This window comes from Saccostrea cucullata, unplaced genomic scaffold, assembly GCF_032062105.1.
Source record: "Saccostrea cucullata isolate Sc308-1 unplaced genomic scaffold, CSIRO_AGI_Scuc_v1 ctg12636, whole genome shotgun sequence".
In the NCBI taxonomy this organism is placed as follows: domain Eukaryota; kingdom Metazoa; phylum Mollusca; class Bivalvia; order Ostreida; family Ostreidae; genus Saccostrea; species Saccostrea cuccullata.
Window position 1 is genome coordinate 5,427 of NW_026921447.1, and position 6,178 is coordinate 11,604.

The following is a 6,178-nucleotide window of genomic DNA, read 5'->3' on the forward strand; positions in this document are numbered from 1 at the left end:
ATTTACAATCATGATTGTAGCTCAATTATAATGGAGTAAATTTCTACATACTAGTAGTAAGTAATATACTGAAGTAATTATAAATAATATAAGAATAGTATTGCATGTAAAATTCAAATCCGCAATAAATTAAAAAACAACAGGTAAAAAATGTAGGCATTCTGGACTCCAAAAGACTGCAAAATCTGACTGAAACTGCCCTTATTAAAACTTCTGCATGGGTTGTAAATGGCTTTTCAATTTCCCACAATAAATTATATCATACTATGCATAAAAAGAGTAAAAGTTGCCAATAAAAGTTGTCCATTCTTTTTACATGTACATTTTAATAAGACACACTAAGCCACTAACAGAGAAGCCTCACTCGCCCACAAGCAACAGCAAAAGGATCGGTCAGAGACACCACCTTCTCTTGCTTGGGTATCAAGATCTGCAACTTACTGCCAGCAAAGCTCTTTTAGACCACCCTTATATTGTTTCCCAAGTATTTCAACAATAGATTCCATGCACTTATTATCCAAGTTCAACTTGAAAAATGCTTAATGTTGACTGTGAAAAATACAAGACCCAAAAAAATCCTTTATATCATTTGGTTATGTCAATTCAAAATAAGGAAAAAGTATCACAATTACACAAAACAATAGCAGCTTAAATTTGTTTACAATACATGTAGCTCATTTCTGTTCCAACTGCTAGGTTTATTGCTTGATGATTGTAATATAACATATCCTCATTAAATCAACGTTACATTGGAATGCAAAACATTTCAATAGTGATATTGTTCAACTTTGCTTTAAAATATCAAAAATGAGCTCTGAAACATGCACATATACAAGTCATGTATAAACATATGTAAAAGTATATTTAACAATTTTTTTAGCCTTAATTACAATTCCATAACTCATAATTCATAAACTCTCTTACTTCAAATGGAAGGAAACAAATTAATATTTTACTCTTGCAATTCTCATTTATTTACCCTTGCAATATCAATTTTAATATTCATTAAAATCACAATTCAACCCTTTTTTACTCATAAATGTCTCTACCTCATTTGCCTATTCTATTTTTTACATCTATGACTCACTAAGCCACTGACAGAGAAGCCTCACTCGCCCACAAGCAACAGCAAAAGGATCGGTCAGAGACGCCACCTTTCTCTTACTTGGGTATCAAGATCTGCAACTTACTGCCAGCAAAGCTCTTTCAGACTACCCTTGATCATGATTGTCTTATTTTTTCCACAAAAATGTCCATGCACTTATTATTCAAGTTAGACTTGTACATATATGTGATATATAAATCAAGATTAAAATGTATGTGATTGCAGACCAATAAATGTTTAAACAATAAAATACATAACAGTTTTAATCTGAAATCAAGCATAAGAAAAAACTTTCACTGTCAAAAATACAACACTAGGTATATTTTTCTTATCTAAAATTTAATTTGTGCAAAACAGTAGCAACTCAGATATTTCATCTCTAATAGCCCATCTCTGTTCAATTAATACATCCATAGGTTTGACTCTTTTAGATTCTTTATTTGTCCTAGTTCTTCTTATGCTCTGCCTTTTAGAGTGCTTTGATTTGAGAATGGCACTTTTGGTGTCCTGTTCTTTGAAGACATTCTCACATTCATCAGAACGCAACTTCAGCTTCTAATTTCATAGATAGTATTATCTTTAGAATCATTTTTTGTACTATGAAAATGTAATCAATATTTAAAACTGCTTTTTCTTGCTTCTTCTTCTCTTCATGCCAAGAAGTTTTCAGCTCTGGAGAAGCACCCCTAGCTCCTAATTTCTACAATAAACATAAAAATAAATACCCATTTGCCTATATATACATATTATATGTGTGCTTCTGGATTTATGCAATTGCATATATATTAAATAGTAAAAACAAAATCTGAGTTGATTTTAAAATTATCATTTGACCTAGAGGAAACACAGCTCAATTTTGCTTAATTAAAAATTTACAGAAGACTACAAAAGATATGCCATTTTTTCAAATCTGGGTAATAAAGACAGATAATTATCTATAATTTCAGGCCAGCGAGCTACAGATTTCGCAGGCCAGCGAGCTACAGATTTCGAAGCGTGTAAATTTGGGTCTAATGATTTTTTTTCACCATCTTTTTGTTTGGAGCATTTTACCTGCTTGACCTTGAACATGTTGAGGTGCCCTTTTCTCTGCTCCTCCACACTAATTCTTTCATTTAGCAGCAAGATACTATGGATATGGTAAAAAGCTGTCATAAACAAAATATGAAAAATTAATAACAGGTGTGGCTCTCCATAGAAAGAATATACAAAAAGGAGAAAAAATATACAAACAGGGTATACTTATGACTAACATGACTACAGCAAGAAGATAACATTTTACACAATGAAAAAAATTCTCTGTCATCTAGTTAAGTGAATTGCATAAAAAACATATAATTATATGTAAAGATCAAATTTATAGACGACAAAATATGATATGAAACATACATAATGGTACATTAGTCCGAGCACATGGAATTTGAAGATTTACAAAGTTTAGGAAAATGCAAAGAATAGCATTTACAGCATTTATCATATTAAGACACACATATATATAGTTTCACAGCAGCAAGATGCAGAATTTGTGGAAGTACATGTAAATTGGGGACTGGTGACTTTTTGCCATCTTTTTTTTTTAGCAATTCACCAATGTATTTACCTGCTTGACCTTGAATATGTTGAGGTGCGCAGCCCTTTTCTTCGTGTTCCTCCACGATATTTTATTTAATGTAGCAGAAAGATACTATGGATAAAAAAAAATATGAAAAATTAAAAGCAGGTATGGCATCTCGTAGAAAAAATATATAAACAGATGTATTTTTGATATAGAGCAAGTAGATAACATTCATACAATAATAAAATCTTCAAACTTTGTGATCTAGTACATATTATGATATGTATTATATTAAATTTAGAGACGACAAAACATGATATGAAATGGGTGTACATACTCGGAACACATGGAATTTAAGAGTAAACTTAAATGCAAAGGTTAGCATCTACAGCATTTAACATGCAAGTTATTGGGATAATGAACAAGTGATTTAACATAAAGTAAAATATATTAACAACTTATGCTGTAGATAGCAAGTTTTTTAAGTGGACGACAAATGCAAACTTCCAGTAAATGCTGGAAATCTCATACACAATAAGTTGTACAACAAATGATTAGTTTGTACCTCATACTGGGTAGCCAAATATCTGGTCAAGTCACTTTCAGGAAGAGAGCCTCAGCAAGTTCAATGTTGATCATTCCCATAGCTAAGTACTTCAAACTTTTCTGGCACAATTTCTGAAAGAAAAGATGTATCTTGCAGGGATTTTTATTCAAACTAGGAATAATTCTCATGAATGTAAAAATTTGAAAAGTTTATAGATGACCGACGAATACCAGACACAGAACAGAAAACTCGCTCGGGTCTTAAAATGGCTCAGGTGAGCTAAAATAAATCAATTCATGTGATTTTATTGATCTTATCAGAAAATGTAAGAAATCTTACCGTTGTGTTAATCTTCGTACTGCTTTTGTCATTTCTTGTGAGCATTTGGATTCCTGTAAATAATGCATAATTGTGCATCATAGACATGATAGAATGTGATAGCTATTTTTAATAATTCATGCTTACGTACGTATTTAACGTAAAAAAATTATGCATAGCTCAAAATCCATTGCTATTGTATTTTTAAGATAAGGAAAATAAGAAGATAAACCTCGTATTGTCTACTTGGTATATAGCATTTCAAGTTGTTGCAATATTTTTTATACTCTTATGCATAAAGATACAAGTTAATAAAACATTGTTTGTTTATTTGTGATAATAGAAAATTTGAGCGGTATGGTTCTCACCATTTTCACAAGCTGTCTACATAGCCGGCGTTATGGGGAATCGTCTCAGGCACAGTCCACACTGCAACTATTTAAATAATCAAAATAAGTGCTCAATATATTCTTGAGTAGGCATTAAGAAATAAATAAATAATTTATTACATTGTACAACACTCTCTGTAAATGCTGAACAGAGGAACACTTTAGTGACAAAAATTCTGAAACCAATCCCAAAATCCATCTTTAAGTAAGATGGTTAGGCCTAAGTGTTAAATAATTATTACAAAATGTAAAAAGCGCTTGCCCAAACGTTTTTACTGCCAGGCATTTTATGTGTACAGCCCAGACTAAGGAACAGTAACATTATCAGTAGCAGAGGCAATTATTCATTCAAGGACACATGATAAAATTTTGTACATTGTTCCTACCGCTAAACAGGGTCGTAAATGTCTTCATCTTCTATTAAAACATAAATTCCATCCAAAGTTTATCATGCTTCTCCTTTTCGAGTAACTCTCTTTCGCCCCTTCCTCCCGTACAACATCATGATCAAAATTCAACATGGCTGCGTGGAACTCTCCAAAAAATTGAATTTCGGCGCGGTGTGTTGTTTTTAAATAAATTGCTTTTCGAGCCCGACTTCGATCCCGATGTAATTGTACTACAGTTGTAGTCGATAGAGAAAAAACTATGTTATATTCCACAGTTTTGAAAAATCTACATAAGGGTTAAATAAATAAAAATGAGAAATAAATAAATTAAAATGAATAGGGTGCCTAAATATTTTTTTTCAAAAATGTTACAACATAAGTTTACATTAGGTATAAAGAATTATTTATGACATATTCAAAATACCAAAAATGTACTTAAACTTTAAGTATAAGCATATTTACTTTTACATGTCGATATTCTTAAACGGGACGTATAATTATCTCAATTAAACTATATTATTCTCGACGTATTTTGCATTAAATATGATTATACTTATTTGAAAACTGTATTTAATTATATCACAATATATCTCATGTAAAATGTACCGTTATACATAAATTAAATTCAATACAAGAAATTTACTGGAGTAAACGAATTTATTAAATTATATTAAACTCGACTTTTCATGCAGTGGTTAATGAATAAAATCAAAGTGGTGTCAGAGTGCAACATAACCTATTGTTTCTGTGTCATGTATGAATATGAATAAGATGGAGGGCTCAGGAGGTTAAAAATGGTTAATTACATGAACGGTTGAAATGCATACTAATTGAATATACATGGAAGTATGCTATATTGGAATGTTGGGTTCGAACATTGTCAATTATGGATAAAGATATAAATAAAAATGGCAACAAATCCTACTTGTAGGGAAGTGTGATCCATATCCTCAGGGTTTTAAAATGGGAATAGGGGTCCGATGGGGCTGTTGCAACCACTATTGAAATACGACCATTATTGAAATAATTATTTCAATAGTGGTTGAGAGTGCATTTCAATAACATAAATAGTATGCAACCATTATCGAAATACGACCACTATTGAAATTAGTTCAATAGTTGATGAGAGTTCAATTCAATACCAAACATAGGTTACAACCACTATTGAAAAAATATTCACATTTGAAATAAAGTTTTCAATAATATTGAAATAAAACTTTCAAAGGTGATTTAGATAATTATTTTGATAGTTGCTGATTATTGATTAAACCACATGGCAAGACTTATTGAAATAACTTAACTATTGAAAAATACAAGGATTCATGGTTCTTTATATTCTCCAGCATTTTTAATTCATTTATTGTGTTTACTATTTAAATTACGACTACTTTTGAATGATTATTTAAAAAAAAAGTTGAAAATACGTTTCAAAACACCATACCACCACATTTGAATCACGCCTATCATTTTAATAAAACTAAATGAATACTAACTTACCCAGAAATTTTGCTATTTAATGTCTTGACGAATAGAAGTTGGCTTTAATATCCGTTTTTGTAGTGTATGTAATCTCATGAATATAAGCGACAATTTAGTTCTATTCTAAATTCTTTTTATTAAAAATATCCATATTTTCATCAGAAAGTTTGTACACAAAATTATCAGTCTTCTTCCTTCATTTCAGTGTAGTCTAGATATTCTAATTTCTACATCTACATGTTTTTACATGTATGTATGATTCTTTCCTTTCAATATAAATGACCAAAATGAACTTTATATAATAAATTATTTCAAAATTGCATATAATAATTTATTGCAATTGTCTGTTGGTTTTCGCCGATTCGGCCAGATTCAGCAGGAGCTTGCTTATATAAC

At 30.6% G+C, this 6,178-nt stretch overlaps 1 long non-coding RNA gene across 2 annotated transcripts; it reads right to left on the reverse strand.

Annotated features, from left to right (window-relative positions):
- Window positions 1–1,028: 1,028 nt before the first annotated feature.
- On the reverse strand, window positions 1,029–4,530 carry LOC134259989 (uncharacterized). 2 transcript variants are annotated; one of them, XR_009990440.1, is made up of 7 exons: window positions 4,301–4,530; window positions 3,894–3,960; window positions 3,547–3,599; window positions 3,226–3,338; window positions 2,706–2,789; window positions 2,159–2,253; window positions 1,029–1,805 (listed from the first exon to the last, which is right to left on the reverse strand). It is a non-coding gene; the product is annotated as an uncharacterized LOC134259989 (long non-coding RNA). The 2 variants fall into 2 exon arrangements; XR_009990439.1 differs by lacking the exon at window positions 4,301–4,530 and having other exon boundaries at window positions 3,894–4,101.
- Between the last annotated feature and the right edge of the window lie 1,648 nt (window positions 4,531–6,178).